The sequence below is a fragment of the Arachis hypogaea genome, chromosome 5 (genome assembly GCF_003086295.3).
Source record: "Arachis hypogaea cultivar Tifrunner chromosome 5, arahy.Tifrunner.gnm2.J5K5, whole genome shotgun sequence".
NCBI classification, from domain to species: domain Eukaryota; kingdom Viridiplantae; phylum Streptophyta; class Magnoliopsida; order Fabales; family Fabaceae; genus Arachis; species Arachis hypogaea.
In genome coordinates, this window is record NC_092040.1 from 26,523,849 (window position 1) to 26,541,382 (window position 17,534).

Genomic DNA, 17,534 nt, shown 5'->3' on the forward strand with positions numbered 1-17,534 from the left:
TCCACTTCCCCCAAGTGGCTCAAACTCAAACACATTGACATATCATATACTCTTTCTCATGCCAATTTTCAACAACACCAATTCCAATAAATCATCATTGTACACAATCAATATCATACTCACCATCAACACGGTTCCACTCACAATTCAACCATAATCAATCATCAAGCATATATCACAACATGCATATTTCTCATACATCATACCATTAAGGCATCAATAATCATCATCACATATATGACCACATCATATATATCAACCATTCAACAACATCAACAAGTCAATGTCTATCGTAGGGCCTCTAGCCTAAGTATTTCCTACCACATTACATATTAGATACGAGAAACCGAAACCATACCTTAGCCGATTTCCCAAGCTCAACCGGAGCACTTCCAAACCACTTTTTCCTCAAACTCCCAAGGCCTCAATACTTCCAAGAACATATTTTTCACCACCAAATCCTTTTCAAGCTTTTCAATATCACCAATCAAGCTCCAACATTCACACATACACAACCTAAGCCACAATCATCACACCCGTACACAACATCTCAAAACCCAAACATCATAAAACCACAAATTATACTAGAGCTGAGAATCTTACCACACCTAAGGTCCAAGGAGACAAGATTAACCTTCTCCTTCAAGAGAGTTGGGTCCTATAACATCAAAGAGCCCAAAATCTCAACATTTTTGCTCATGAAACTCGAAATCTAGGCTGGAAATTAGAAGAGCAAAACGTGGCTTACCTCAAGATTAATTGTATGAGTTTTGTAGAGCTCTCCGCGGTGAACGCGTGGCCGCAAACAGAGCGGCAATCGGAGTTCTAGATCAAAAATTATGGTGGTTTGAAGATCAAGTGAGAGAAAGAACTTGAGAGAGTGTTCTTCCCTCCATGGCCTCCATTTCCAATGTGTGAGTGTGTTTAATGAGGAGAGAGAATGCTGAAAACTAGGGTTTTGGTTTAGTTATGTTTGGCCAAGGGCCCATTTTGGGTCCGATTGGCCCGGTTTGGCCCGTTCGGTCCAATCTTGGTCCGAATTCTATAAAATTGGTACCAAAATTCTCATCTTAATCTCCTCTATCACATTAAGCCATAAAAATCATATTTTGGGCTTTCTAGAATAAATTCTCATTTATGAGTTAATTAGCCGTTAATTAACCGGGTCTTACAGTCAAAACAAGTAAGAGTCATGAATATAAATGAAGACAAATAGGGGCTAAATAAAGAAGAACCTGGAATGAGCATATGAATATTGGAAGGCTAAAATAACTATTTAGCTTAATGATGAGCGGATAATTTATACGCTTTTTGGCATTGTTTTCATATAGTTTTTAGTAAGTTTGAGCTACTTTTAGGGATGTTTTCATTAGTTTTTATGTTAAATTCACATTTCTGGACTTTACTATGAGTTTGTGTGTTTTTCTGTGATTTCAGGTAAATTCTGACTGAAATTGAGGGATTTGAGCAAAACTCTGATGAAGGCTGACAAAAGGACTGCTGATGCTGTTGGATTCTGACCGCCCTGCACTCGAAATGGATTTTCTGGAGCTACAGAACTCCAATTGGCGCGCTCTCAACGACGTTGGAAAGTAGACATCCAGGGCTTTCCAGCAATATATAATAGTCCATACTTTATTCGAAGAATGACGACGTAACTTGGCGTTAAACGCCAAGTTCATGCTGCTGTCTGGAGTTAAACGCCAGAAAAACGTCATGATCCGGAGTTAAACGCCCAAAACACGTCATAACTCAGAGTTTAACTCCAAGAGATGCCTCAGCTCGTGAATTAATCAAGCTCAGCCCAAGCATACACCAAGTGGGCCCCGGAAGTGGATTTATGCATCAATTACTTACTCATGTAAACCCTAGTAGCTAGTCTAGTATATATAGGACATTTATCTATTGTATTAGACATCCGGGATTGTATTTTGAATCCTGTGATCACGTTAGAGAGGGCTGGCCATTCGGCCATGCCTGAACTCTTTGCTTATGTATTTTCAACGGTGGAGTTTCTGCACACCATAGATTAAGGGTGTGGAGCTCTGCTGTACCTCAAGTATTAATGAAGTTCTATTGTCTTTTATTCAAATCTCTCTTATTCTTATTCCAAGATATTCATTCGTACCCAAGAACATGATGAATGTTATGAGTCAGATTACCCTCATTATTATTCTCACTTATGAACGTGAGTGATTGACAACCACTTCCGTTCTACATGCAACAGAGCTTGAATGTATATCTCTTAGATTCCCCAACAGAATCTTCGTGGTATAAGCTAGATAGATGGCGGCATTTATGAGGGTCCGGAAAGTCTCACCTTGTCTGTGGTATTCCGAGTAGGATCCTGGGAATCCGGAAAGTCCAACCTTGTCTGTGGTGTTCCGAGTAGGATTCCGGTAATGAATGACCGTGACGTGCTTCAAACTTTAACCTGCTGGGCGTTAGTGACAGACGCAAAAGAGGGATTCTATTCCAGTAGGAGCGGGAACCAACCGGTGATTAGCCGTACTGTGACAGAGTGCGTTAGCATAGTTTTCACTGCGAGGATGGGATGTAGCCATCAGCCATGGGTGATGCCTCCAGACTGGTTAGCTGTGCGAGTGACAGCCGCACAGGATATTTCCCCGTGAGGAATGAAAGTAGCCACAGTTGATGGTGAACCCCTATACAAAGCTTGCCATGGAAAGGAGTAAGAAGGACTGAGTAGAAGGAGTAGGAGAACAGGCGTCCAAGAGCTCTACAGCATCTCCATCCGCTTATCTGAAATTCCCACCAATAAATCTGCATAAGTGTTCTATCCCTTTTATTATTTCTTCTTTTTATTATTAATTATTCGAAAACCCATAAACCATTTTTAATCTGCCTAACTGAGATTTGCAAGGTGACCATAGCTTGCTTCATACCAACAATCTCTGTGAATTCGACCCTTACTCACGTAAGGTTTATTACTTGGACGACCCAGTACACTTGCTGGTTAGTTGAACGGAGTTGTGTCCACTAGTGCCAATTTCTAAAATCCAATTACAAGAAAATAGGAATCACAATTTCGTCCACCACTTAACATATTGGAATCTGATTGTTTGAGGTTTTAGTCAAGAAGAATTTTATGAAATCTTTGTAATTTTGGGAACCTTGAAAAAACAAAAGTCATTAATTAATGATTAAGTAAGAAAAAGGGAAAGAATGAGAAAATTGAAGGCTCTGAGTACCAATGACAAATCGTTAGTCAAGTACGTATGGTGTTTATGTATTAAGTAAAAGGTTTGAAAACAAAACACTTAGAGTCAAAGTTAGGCTCAAAACTGCAAAGCACTCCCTCAAGCTCAAGACTCTGAGCATCAATAACTAAAAAAAAAAAAGAAAGAAACAAATACAAGGTTCAAAGAGTCCTCTAATCACATGCTTGTGGTACTTACGTATCAAGTGGTAATACGTAAAAATAAAACACTTAGAGTCAAAGCTAAACTCATGGTGCAAAGTACCTTTAGTTTTTGTCATTTATATTTCCTGTCATATACAATTATAAATTGCTCGATTTTTTTGTCAATTTACTCTTGTTTCTCATTTTAGGAATTATTTTTGTATGATGTTATAAAAATGTGAATACTCTTGCACATTGGCAGAGTTTTGTGTGGGCAAAAAGGGCCATGGCTCCCCCAAAATTTTTGTAAAAATATTAGTAGTTCTATTAAAGAAAATAAAATTAGCTCATTTGGTTAAATTGATATACTTTTAACCTATGTATCTGAGTTCGATGTCTATCTTCACCATTCTTTCAACTTTTTTATCCTATCCTATTTGACAATAATAAATAGTATTATTTTATTTTTAGAATAATAAAAATTATAATATAACCAGTAATAATATCAGTTATTAATAAAAAGTCATTATTTTATTTTTAAATCAACTTTACAAATTTAATGCCATTATAGTATCAATACTGTTTACATTAATAAATTTTGATATTTTATTTATTAGAAATTTAAGACTTTGTTTTGTTGTATTAAATTATTTGATTTGTAATAAAAATAATAACAAAAATAATTAACCTTGAGACTTTTGAAAGATAAATATTATCAAAGGTAAAATTGATCTTTTAAAATGTTAAAAAATAATTTATGAATTATAATTGATTTTATATAATTTAAATAAAAAATTAATTTTTTGAAAAGAAAAATTATTTTTTAGATAAAAAATAGTTTTCTAAATAAAAATAGGTTTTTATATGCAAAAACTAATTTTTTTTCATGTAAAAACTAATTTTTTTAAATTAATTTTTTATTTAAAATCAATTTGGCTTATTAACCTAAACAAAATTTTTTACTAATCAAAATCAAAATTATTTTTTGTTAATCTTAACCATATGTAATCCTATATATCAATAATAAATTTAAAAATAAAATTATTATATTTATAGATTTTATTTTAATATATATAAATACTATTACAAGATCCTTAGGAGATGCTAGAAAGATTGTGAGATGATGATGAAGCAGCCCAGTATACCAAGCTTAGGAATTATGCAGAAGAGTTGTTGATATAACGACCGCATTTTTTAAAATTTAAATATGAAAAAGGTTCTAATTTATTTTAATAATTTAGACTCCTTATTTTTAGAAACTAACTTATTAAGAATAATTTAATTAATTTTTTTGAATTCAAATTTTATTTTATAAAACAGATGATTAATGTGATTATTATAGTTTTAAATTTAAAATAATCATTTGATTTTATTAGTATGTCAATAGATATATTTTTATATGTTCCCAAAATGATTTTTGGTATCATAATTACATTTTGAATTATTTTAATCTAAAGATTTTGTAAAAATTTTTATACTATTAATATGTATTTTTATTACTAAATTTCTTATTTTTATACATACCTCTATTATTCAATATGTATAATTTCTCATTTTCTCACCTTCACACACGTATGTTGACACTAATCTCACTCTCAGCCTTACCTTACCCACGTGTTGCATTCATGAACTTTCCAAAACATGCGTATTATCTTCTTTCTTCCAACACACATTTATTCACACATAAATCACTCTTCTCCCCAATCACTCTTTCATTTGGTAACAAAGGCAGAAGCAGAGAGTGAGAGAACTTAAGAGAGAGACACATAGAGAACGAGCAATGCAAGATGAGGGAGGAGAAGGAGACGCTTTCCCACGACACTGCATCTCACTGCCGTTGCCGAAACTCCCATCACCACCGTTGACTCCGATTAGGGCAGAGAGGAAGAAGAAGAACGACGAAGGGGAGAGATTGATGGAGAGGAGGGTGACGGCCGTTTATTATGCCGCCAATTCTGAATCTGCCCAGGACCGTCATCATCACCTGTATCACAGCGAACTGGGGAGAAAGGGGGCTGCCTCTCCTGTTGATGCTGCTATCTTAGTTGAAATTGTTGCGGTATTAGTAGTGGTCCAACCAGTCGTCACGCTATAATTCTGCCTCCAGTCCCTCTTAATTTCGACTAAGCTTGGGAATTTATTTTAAAAGTAAAGGTTTTAAGTTATGAATTCCAATAAAATTAAATGAGTAACTGCAAATGGTTTATGGTTGCTTTGTGTGAATAATTGATGGAATTGAGTTGAATTATAGCTATAATTGGTGATTGATTTGACAATTTAACGAAGTAAATATTGATGATGATTTTACATATTGAATGTTGCATAGGATAAATAGTGTTATTTTTGTTGATGAAAATCCTGTTAAGTGGTTGAATTATTATCACTGAATGTAATGCAGATTTTTAATGTTGTGAAAGTGTGATCATGTTATGTTAATCGTATAAATTCTTGATGATTATGGATCTGATGCTCTTGGGAAAAATTAGGGCATAATTCTTGTATAAATGGTAATAAACAATGAGAATTGTTGATTTCTATGAGTTAGGAACTTAGGGGTCGAATTTGGTTAGTAAAAATCAAGAAGCCTTGCTGTAGAAATTTTTAAACCGATTGGACAATAATTTAGAATAAAAACTGGGAGCAATACAGACATGATTTTCGAATCAATTCATTTTTCTATCAAATTTCAAGAAGTCAAGATTACACCATAAAAATTTCAGAAAATTTGGCCAAGTGTTTTGGAAGATATGGATTTTTGAAGTTTAGTGGTTGCTGCAGAATTTTCTAATTTTCGGGTTCTGCAGTGCCAACTTTCAGCTGCTATAACTTTTGATTTATTTAAAATTTTGAGTTGCTTCTAAAAGGAGTTTAAAGACCTATCAATGTATTTTAAGTGAGTATAAATTTCATACAAATTACTATTTTGTAGAGTTAGTTATATCTCTTGGAAGCTGGACTGTTCACAGGAAATTCGGAATCAATTTAAAGAAACAGGGCAGCATTTCCAATTGATATTTAATTAACCAAACGAGGTGCTATGAATCTGAAATTTGTTTGTCCTAAAACTTGGGGATGTTAAGTGTATTTTTACCAAAATCTAGAAGTATCAGATTAAAATTAAATTTATCATAAATTTTTCAAAAACAAAGTTGCCTGCTGTATTTTTCTAAATCATCTTGGGACAGCAGCAGATTTTCATTAAGTTTGCCACCAAATCCAATTAAAATCCAAAAACGATAAAAATTTAATTTCAATCCAAAAGAGCATGTCCAGATTTGGCAGCATACGTGTCCTTAGTTAAAGAAAAAGAAAATGATAGGTTTTATATTAAAAGAGTTTATATTAAATGGTGATGCGGAGGTACGAATGATAAAACAATAATGTGGAGGTACGTATAAGTAAATGGTGATGTGGAGGTATAAAGAAAAGAAAAGAAAAGAAAATGAGAAACAATGAATGAAACGAAAGTTGAGAATTGTATATTGAATGGGCTTTGTGCCAAATTGCTAATGCAGAAGTGCCCGCCTAACTGATAGCCTGAGATTGCTAATGTGGGAATGTTCGCTTAATCGATAGCCTGTATCTTACCGTGATGCCAAGATATCCTAATTGACATGGGTTCACCTACGATGATAATTGTTCCTAATTGACACGGTAAAGAGACTATGTTTGGGGTTCGCCCCGAGTAATGTCGGGTTGCGGGTAAACAACTGACGCATGAGCTCATGGCCTGCTTAGGACAGACATGCATCATGTTATTTGCGTATATACATTTGATTGTGTTTGTTTATTTTGTTTATTTGTGATTGTGCTATTATTTTGGTGACTTGCTCGTGTGCTTGGTTGGATATTTTACTTATGTTGTGGATTTAATAATATATTGAGTACTGATTTTTGTGTGTATGATTTAGGTATATTACTTATGATGCTAGCTTATTTAGATATTGCAGTAATTGAGGAATGTTGTTTATGGGTGAGAAATTATTAATGTGGCTGAGATTTTGTTTAAGTAGCGTGATTTAAAGAAAGGAATTTAAAACTGTTTTAAGTAGAAAAATTGATGAATTAAATATTTGCATTTACTCTGTTTATTGCAGTGTTCACGTTCCTTACTGAGAACGTGTAACTTTGTTCTCAACCCAAAGTTTTTAAAAAACCTTTTCAAAGCTACGAACGAATAGAAGACTTGTTTGTCTAGTTGCTTCTAGGTTTATTCCCCTCGTCCTTGATGTTTTAAAGTGTTTTTACAGAGGGGTAGGTTTGCAATTGAGTCTTGTATGAATAATTATTATTTATTAATAGTAATTATGTGAGTATATGTTTATCTGACATAGTTGAGGTTGAAGTATATAACAAAATAAAAAGGAATTTCGTTTTTCTAAAAAACTATCGACAAATTAACGTGTAGAGACTCAATATTAAATAGCTAATAAAAGGAAAGTAGATTAGTAACGCCTAATCTTTAGTACAATCACGAGGTGCTAAAAGTTAGGGTGTTACATTATGGTATCAGAGTAGTGGTGGACGAAATTGTGATCACTATTCTTTGTGCTTGTATGGATTTATTCAAAAATTGTCTTTAATTAAATTCACAACTTCGTTCAACTAACCAGCAAGTGTACTGGGTCGTCCAAGTAATAAACCTTACGTGAGTAAGGGTCGAATCCACAGAGATTGTTGGTATGAAGCAAGCTATGGTCACCTTGTAAATCTCAGTTAGGCAGAAAAAAAGGGGAATTGTGATTATTGGAATAAAGAAATAAAAAGGAATAATAAAAGGGATAGAATACTTATGCAGATTCATTGGTAGGAATTTCAGATAAGCGGATGGAGATGCTGTAGAGCCCAGGGACGCCTGCTCTCCTACTGCTTCTGCTCAATCCTTCTTACTCCTTTCCATGGCAAGCTTTGTATAGGGGTTCACCATCAACTGTGGCTACTTTCTTCCTCTCGGGGAAATATCCTGTGCGGCTGTCACTCGCACAGCTAACCAGTCTGGAGGCATCACCCATGGCTGATGGCTACATCCCATCCTCGCAGTGAAAACTAATGCTCACGCACTCTGTCACAGTACGGCTAATCACCGGTTGGTTCCCTCCCCTACTGGAATAGAATCCCTCTTTTGCGTCTGTCACTAACGCCCAGCAGGTTACAGGTTTGAAGCACGTCACAGTCATTCATTACCGGAATCCTACTCGGAATACCACAGACAAGGTGAGACTTTCCGAATTCCCAGGATCCTACTCGAAATACCACAGACAAGGTGAGACTTTCCGGATCCTCATAAATGCCGCCATCTATCTAGCTTATACCACGAAGATTCTGTTGGGGAATCTAAGAGATACGCATTCAATCTCTGTTTCATGTAGAACGGAAGTGGTTGTCAATCACGCGCGTTCATAAGTGAGAATGATAATGAGGGTAATTTGACTCATAACATTCATCATGTTCTTGGGTACGAATGAATATCTTGGAATAAGAATAAGAGAGATTTGAATAAAAGAAGATAGAATTTCATTAATACTTGAGGTACAGCAGAGCTCCACACCCTTAATCTATGGTGTGCAGAAACTCCACCGTTGAAAATACATAAGCAAAAGGTTCAGGCATGGCCGAATGGCCAGCCCCCCTAACGTGATCACAGGATTCAAAATACAATCCAGGATGTCTAATACAATAGATAAATGTCCTATATATACTAGACTAGCTACTAGGGTTTACATGAGTAAGTAATTGATGCATAAATCCACTTCCGGGGCCCACTTGGTGTATGCTTGGGCTGAGCTTGATCAATCCACGAGTAGAGGCATTTCTTGGCGTCAAACTCCAGGTTATGACGTGTTTTGGGCATTCAACTCCGGATCATGACGTTTTTCTGGCGTTTAACTCCAGACAGCAGCGTGTACTTGGCGTTCAACGCCACGTTACGTCGTCTTTCTTCGAATAAAGTATGGACTATTATATATTTCTGGAAAGCCCTGGATGTCTACTTTCCAACGCCGTTGAGAGCGCGCCAATTGGAGTTCTGTAGCTCCAGAAAATCCATTTCGAGTGCAGGGAGGTCAGATTCCAACAGCATCAGCAGTCCTTTTGTCCGCCTTCTTCAGAGTTTTGCTCAGATCCCTCAATTTCAGTCAGAATTTACCTGAAATCACAGAAAAACACACAAACTCATAGTAAAGTCCAGAAATGTGAATTTATCATAAAAACTAGTGAAAACATCCCTAAAAGTAGCTTAAACTTACTAAAAACTATATAGAAACAATGCCAAAAAGCGTATAAATTATCCGCTCATCACAACACCAAACTTAAATTGTTGCTTGTCCCCAAGCAACTGAAAATCAAATACGATAAAAGAAGAGAATATACTATAAATTCCAGAATATCAATGAATATTAATTTAATTAGATGAGCGGGACTTGTAGCTTTTTGCTTCTGAACAGTTTTGGCATCTCACTTTTTCCTTTGAAGTTTAGAGTGATTGGCTTCTCTAGGAACTTAGAATTTCAGATAGTGTTATTGACTTTCCTAGTTAAGCATGTTGATTCTTGAACACAGTTACTTATGAGTCTTGGCCGTGGCCCTAAGCACTTTGTCTTCCAGTATTACCACCGGATACACAAATGCCACAGACACATGACTGGGTGAACCTTTTCAGATTGTGACTCAGCTTTGCTAGAGTCCCCAGTTAGTGGTGTCCAGAGCTCTTAAGCACACTCTTTTGGATCACGACTTTAACCACTCAGTCTCAAGCTTTTCACTTGGACCTTCATGACACAAGCACATGGTTAGGGACAGCTTGATTTAGCCGCTTAGGCCTGGATTTTATTTCCTTGGGCCCTCCTATCCATTGATGCTCAAAGCCTTGGATCCTTTTTACCCTTACCTTTTGGTTTTAAGGGCTATTGGCTTTTTCTGCTTGCTTTTTCTTTCTATTTTTTTTTTCGCCATTTTTTTTTCGCACAAGCTTTTGCTTTTCACTGCTTTTTCTTGCTTCAAGAATCAATTCATGAATTTTTCAGTTCATCAATAACATTTCTCTTTGTTCATCATTCTTTCAAGAGCCAACAATTTTAACACTCATAAACAACAAGATAAAAAATATGCACTGTTCAAGCATTCATTCAGAAAACAAAAAGTATTGCCACCACATCAATATAATTAAATTAAATTCACTAATAATTTCGAAAATTATGTACTTCTTATTCTTTTGAATTAAAACATTTTTCTTTTAAGAGAGGTGAAGGACTAATGGATTTTATTCATAGCTTTAAGGCATGGTTACACACTAATGATCATGAAGTAGAGACACAAAAACATAGATAAACACAATACTTAAAAACCAAAAACAGAAAGAAAATAAAGAACAAGGAATGAATCCACCTCTAGTGGCGTCTTCTTCTTGAAGGACCAATGATGTTCTTCAACTCTTCTATGTCCCTTCCTTGCCTTTGTTGCTCCTCCCTCATTGCTCTTTGATCTTCTCTTATTTCTTGGAGAGTGAGGGCGTGTTCATGGTGTTCCACCCTTAATTGTTCAACATTATGGCTCAAGTCTTCTAAAGAGGTGCTAAGTTGCTCCCAATAGTTGTTGGGAGGAAAGTGCATTCCTTGAGGCATTTGTTGATGATGAACTTCCTCATGTTCTTCTTGAGGGCCGTGAGGAACTTCTCTTGTTTGCTCCATCCTCTTCTTTGTGATGGGCTTGTCTTCTTCAATGGAGACATCTCCATCTATGATAACTCCAGCTGAGTAGCATAAATGGCATATAAGGTGGGGGAAGGCTAGCCGTGCCATGTATGAAGGCTTGTCAGCTATTTTGTAGAGTTCATTGGATATGACTTCATGAACTTCCACTTCCTCTCCAATCATGATGCTATGAATCATGATGGCCCGATCCACAGTAACTTCAGATCGGTTGCTTGTAGGGATGATGGATCTTTGGATGAACTCCAACCATCCTCTAGCTACAGGCTTGAGGTCCAGTCTTCTTAGTTGGACTGGTTTGCCTTTGGAGTCTACTCTCCATTGGGCGCCTTCCACACAAATGTCCATTAGGACTTGGTCCAACCTTTGATTGAAGTTGACCCTTCTTGTGTAGGGGCGTTCATCACCTTGCATCATGGGTAGATGAAACGCCAACCTCACATTTTTCGGACTGAAATCTAAGTATTTCCCCCGAACCATTGTGATATAGTTCTTTGGATTCGGGTTCATACTTTGATCATGGTTCCTAGTGATCCATGCATTAGCATAGAACTCTTGAACCATCAATATTCCGACTTGTTGCATGGGGTTGGCTAAGACTTCCCAACCTCTTCTTTGGATTTCATGTCGGATTTCCGGATACTCATTCTTTTTGAGCTTGAAAGGGACCTCGGGGATCACTTTCTTCTTTGCCACAACATCATAGAAGTGGTCTTGATGGCTTTTGGAGATAAATCTCTCCTTCTCCCATGACTCGGAGGTGGAGGCTTTTGCCTTCCCTTTTCCTTTTCTTGAGGATACTCCGGTCTTAGGTGCCATTGATGGTGAATGAAAAAAAAGCTTAGGCTTTTTACCACACCAAACTTAAAATTTGCTCGCCCTCGAGCAAAAAAGAAAAGAAGAGTAGAAGAAGAAGAAGAGAATTTTGGTAGAGAAGGAGAGGAGGGTTCGGCTATATGAGAGAAGAAGGGGTTTGTGTTGTGTGAAAAAGAAGAAGAAGGGAGAGGGATTTATAGGGAGAGGGAGGGTGGGAGTTCGGCCATTTTGGGTGGGAAAGGGTGGGAAATTGAATTTGAATGTAATGGAGGTAAGTGGGGTTTATGGGGAAGAGTGGGTTGATGTGAATGGTGAATGGGGTAATTGGGAAGAGGAATTGAGGTGATTGGTGAAGGTTTTTGGGAAGTGTGACATTGAAAATGAGGTTTGGATTAGGAGAGTGTGATTAGGATTAAAAGAAAAGGTAGGTGGGGATCCTGTGGGGTCCACAGATCCTGAGGTAAAAAGAAATACCATTCCTTCACCATATAGGCGTGTAAATTGCCTTCATGCATCATTCTGGCGTTCAAACGCCCATTGGTGCATGTTCTGGGCGTTAAACGCCCATGTAATGCATGTTTCTGGCGTTGAACGCCAGTTTCATGCTTGTTTCTGGCGTTCAGCGCCAGATTGTCCTCTGTGTGCGCATCCTGGCGTTAAACGCCAGGATGTAGCTTGTTTTGGGCGTTCAGCGCCAGAAAGATGCTCTGTTCTGGCGTTGAACGCCAGCTAGATGCATCTTACTGGCGTTGAACGCCAGTCTGCGCTGCCTCCAGGGTGAAAATTTTTTTTCTTCTGTTTTTGACTCTGTTTTTAATTTTTTTGATTTTTTTCATGACTCCTCATGATCATGTATCTAATAAAACACAAAAATAACAAAGAAACAAAATAAAATAAAATTAGATAAATAAAATTGGGTTGCCTCCCAACAAGCGCTTCTTTAATGTCAATAGCTTGACAGTGGCTCTCATGGAGCTAAAAGGTGATCAGGTCAATTTTAGTGTGTGGTCTCCACACCAAACTTAGAGTTTGGATATGGAGTTTGAACACCAAACTTAGAGTTTGGTTGTGGCCTCACAACACCAAACTTAGAGTTTGACTGTGTGGGCTCTTCTTGACTCTGAACTGAGAGAAGCTCTTCATGCTTACTCTCTTCTATCACAGAGGGATGGCCATGTGCCTTAAACACAAGATAGTCCCTATTCAATTGAAGGACTAACTCACCTCTGTTGACATCTATCACAGCTTCTGCTGTGGCTAGGAAAGGTCTTCCTAGGATGATGGATTCATCATCTTCCTTCCTAGTGTCTAGGATTATGAAATCAGCAGGGATGTAAAGGCCTTCAACCTTTACTAGCACGTCCTCTACTATTCCATAAGCTTGTCTCATTGACTTATCTGCCAATTGTAATGAGAACAAGGCAGGTTGTACCTCAATGATCCCTAGCTTCTCCATTACAGAGAGTGGCATCAGATTTATCCCTGACCCAAGATCACATAGAGCTTTTTCAAAGCTCATGGTGCCAATGGTGCAAGGTATTAAGAACTTGCCAGGATCTTGTTTCTTTTGAGGTAGAGTTTTTTTGAATCCAAGTATCTAGTTCACTAATGAGCAAGGGAGGTTCACTTTCCCAAGTCTCATTACCAAACAGCTTGGCATTCAGCTTCATGATAGCTCCTAAATATTGAGCAACTTGCTCTCCAGTCACATCTTCATCCTCTTCAGAGGATGAATAGTCTTCAGAGCTCATGAATGGCAGAAGGAGATTTAATGGAATCTCTATGGTCTCTGTATGAGCCTCAGATTCCTCAGGATCCTTAATAGGAAACTCCTTCTTGCTTGAAGGACGTCCCAGGAGGTCTTCCTCACTAGGATTTTCGTCCTCCTCCTCCCCTATGCATTCGGCCACTTTGATTAAATCAATGGCCTTCCACTCTCCTTTTGGATTCTCTTCTGTATTGCTTGGGAGAGTACTGGGAGGAGTTTCAATGACTTTCTTACTCAGCTGGCCCACTTGTGCCTCCAAGTTTCTAATGGAGGATCTTGTTTCATTCATGAAACTGAAGGTGGCCTTTGACAGATCAGAGACTATATTGGCTAAATTAGAAGTGTTTTGTTCAGAATTCTCTGTCTGTTGCTGAGAAGATGATGGATATGGCTTACTATTGTTCAGCCTATTGCGTCCACCATTGTTAAAGCCTTGTTGAGGCTTTTGTTGATCCTTCCAGGAGAAATTTGGATGATTTCTCCATGATGAGTTATAGGTGTTTCCATAAGGTTCACCTAAGTAATTAACCTCTGCCATGGCAGGGTTCTCAGGATCATAAGCTTCTTCAGAAGCTACCTCTCTAGTACTGTTTGATGCATGTTGCAATCCATTCAGATTTTGAGAGATTATGTTGACCTGTTGAGTCAACATTTTGTTCTGAGCCAATATGGCATTCAGAGCATCAATTTCAAGAACTCCTTTCTTCTGAGGTACCCCATTATTCACGGAATTCCTCTCAGAGGTATACATGAACTGGTTGTTTGCAACCATGTCAATGAGTTCTTGAGCCTCTTCAGGCGTTTTCTTCAGGTGAATAGATCCACCTGCAGAATGATCCAGTGACATTTTCGAAAATTCAGAGAGACCATAATAGAATATATCTAATAGGGTCCATTCTGAAAACATGTCAGATGGACATCTTTTGGTCAACTGCTTGTATCTTTCCCAAGCTTCATAGAGGGATTCACCATCTTTTTGTTTGAAGATTTGAACATCCACTCTCAGCTTGCTCAGCTTTTGAGGAGGGAAGAACTTATCTAAGAAAGCAGTGACCAGCTTATCCCAAGAGTCCAGGCTATCCTTAGGTTGTGAATCCAACCATACTCTAGCTCTGTCTCTTACAGCAAAAGGGAAAAGCATGAGTCTGTAGACTTCAGGATTAACTCCATTCGTCTTTACAGTATCACAGACCTGCAAGAACTCGGTTAAGAACTGATAAGGATCTTCAGATGGAAGTCCATAAAACTTGCAATTTTGTTGCATTAAAGCAACTAGCTGAGGTTTCAGCTCAAAGTTATTGGTTCCAATGGCAGGAATGGAGATGCTTCTTCCATCAAATTTGGACGTTGGCTTTATGAAGTCACCAAGCGTTCTCCTTGCATTATTATTATTATTTTCGGCTGCCATGTCCTTCTCTTGTTCGAAAATTTCTGAAAGGTTGTTTCTGGATTGTTGTAATTTAGCTTCTCTTAATTTTCTCTTCAGAGTCCTTTCAGGTTCTGGATCAACTTCAACAAGAGTGCCCTTTTCCCTGTTCCTGCTCATATGAAGGAGAAGAAAACAAGAAAAGAAAAAGGAATCCTCTATGTCACAGTATAGAGATTCCCTTATGTTAGTAGAAGAAGAAAGAGGTAGAAGAATGAAGAAGGAGGTTCGGATTTGTGGATGAAGAGAGGTGAAGAGAAGTGTTAGTAATTAATTAATTAAATAGAATAAGAGAAGAGAAAAAAAAATTTCGAAAATAATTTTGAAAAAGAGTTAGTGATTTTCGAAAATTAAAGATAAGATAAGTTTAAAATTAAAACTTAAAACAAAAAGAATTTTTGAAAAAGAGAGGGAGAATTTTCGAAAATTAGAGAGGGAAAAGTAGTTAGGTGGTTTTGAAAAAGATAAGAAACAAACAAAAAGTTAGTTAGTTGATTGAAAAAGATTTGAAATTAAATTTTGAAAAAGATAAAATTTTTGAAAAAGATAAGATAAAAGATAAAAAGATAAGATAAAAATTTTAATAAAAAGATATTTTGAAAAAGATTTAATTTTTAAAAAAGACTCAACTAACAAGAAACTACAAGATAAGATTCTAGAATTTAAAGATTGAACCTTTCTTAACAAGAAAGTAACAAACTTCAAATTTTTGAACCAATCACATTAATTGTTAGCATATTTTCGAAAATTAGATATAAAGATAAGAAAAAGATTTTTGAAAATATTTTGAAAAATAATTTTGAAATTTTCGAAAATGATAAAAAATATGAAAAAGATATGATTTTTGAAAAAGATTTTGAAAAGATAAGATTTTTTTTAAAATTTGAAATTTTGACTTGACTTGTAAGAAACAACTAATTTTGAAAATTTTTGACCAAGTCAACCCAAAATTTCGAAATTTTGGAGGGAAATAAGGAAAAGATATTTTTTATTTTTAAATTTTTAAAGAAAAACACAAAAATGACCCAAAACATGAAAATTTTGGATCAAGACACAAGATGCATGCAAGAATGCTATGAATGTCAAGATGAACACCAAGAACACTTTGAAGATCATGATGAACATCAAGAACATAATTTTAAAAAAATTTTGATGCAAATAAAACATGCAAGACACCAAACTTAGAAATCTTTAATGCATGGAAAATATGAATGCAAAAATGCAGATGAAAAACAACAAACAACACAAAACAAGAAATCATCAAGATCAAACAAGAAGACTTGTCAAGAACAACTTGAAGATCATGAAGAACACTATGAATGCATGAGATTTTCAAAAATTGCAAGAAAAATTTTTAAAAGCATGCAATTGACACCAAATTTAAAAATTGACTCAAGACTCAAACAAGAAACACAAAATATTTTTGATTTTTATGATTTTCTAATTTTTTTGTATTTTTATTTTAATTTTTTCGAAAAAACATTTTTGGAAAAACGAAAAATAAAAGAAAAATTTTGAAAAAGATTTTTGAAAAGAAAATTACCTAATCTGAGCAACAAGATGAACCGTCAGTTGTCCATACTCGAACAATCCCCGGCAACGGCGCCAAAAACTTGGTGGACGAAATTGTGATCACTATTCTTTGTGCTTGTATGGATTTATTCAAAAATTGTCTTTAATTAAATTCACAACTTCGTTCAACTAACCAGCAAGCGTACTGGGTCGTCCAAGTAATAAACCTTACGTGAGTAAGGGTCGAATCCACAGAGATTGTTGGTATGAAGCAAGCTATGGTCACCTTGTAAATCTCAGTTAGGCAGAAAAAAAGGGGAATTGTGATTATTGGAATAAAGAAATAAAAAGGAATAATAAAAGGGATAGAATACTTATGCAGATTCATTGGTAGGAATTTCAGATAAGCGGATGGAGATGCTGTAGAGCCCAGGGACGCCTGCTCTCCTACTGCTTCTGCTCAATCCTTCTTACTCCTTTCCATGGCAAGCTTTGTATAGGGGTTCACCATCAACTGTGGCTACTTTCTTCCTCTCGGGGAAATATCCTGTGCGGCTGTCACTCGCACAGCTAACCAGTCTGGAGGCATCACCCATGGCTGATGGCTACATCCCATCCTCGCAGTGAAAACTAATGCTCACGCACTCTGTCACAGTACGGCTAATCACCGGTTGGTTCCCTCCCCTACTGGAATAGAATCCCTCTTTTGCGTCTGTCACTAACGCCCAGCAGGTTACAGGTTTGAAGCACGTCACAGTCATTCATTACCGGAATCCTACTCGGAATACCACAGACAAGGTGAGACTTTCCGAATTCCCAGGATCCTACTCGGAATACCACAGACAAGGTGAGACTTTCCGGATCCTCATAAATGCCGCCATCTATCTAGCTTATACCATGAAGATTCTGTTGGGGAATCTAAGAGATACGCATTCAATCTCT

The 17,534-nt window shown here is 36.7% G+C and overlaps 1 non-coding gene across 1 annotated transcript; it reads left to right on the forward strand.

Moving 5' to 3' along the window:
* Positions 1-14,559: 14,559 nt before the first annotated feature.
* On the forward strand, positions 14,560-14,663 carry LOC112804801 (small nucleolar RNA R71). The gene has a single exon (XR_003203419.1). It is a non-coding gene; the product is annotated as a small nucleolar RNA R71 (small nucleolar RNA).
* Positions 14,664-17,534: the final 2,871 nt, after the last annotated feature.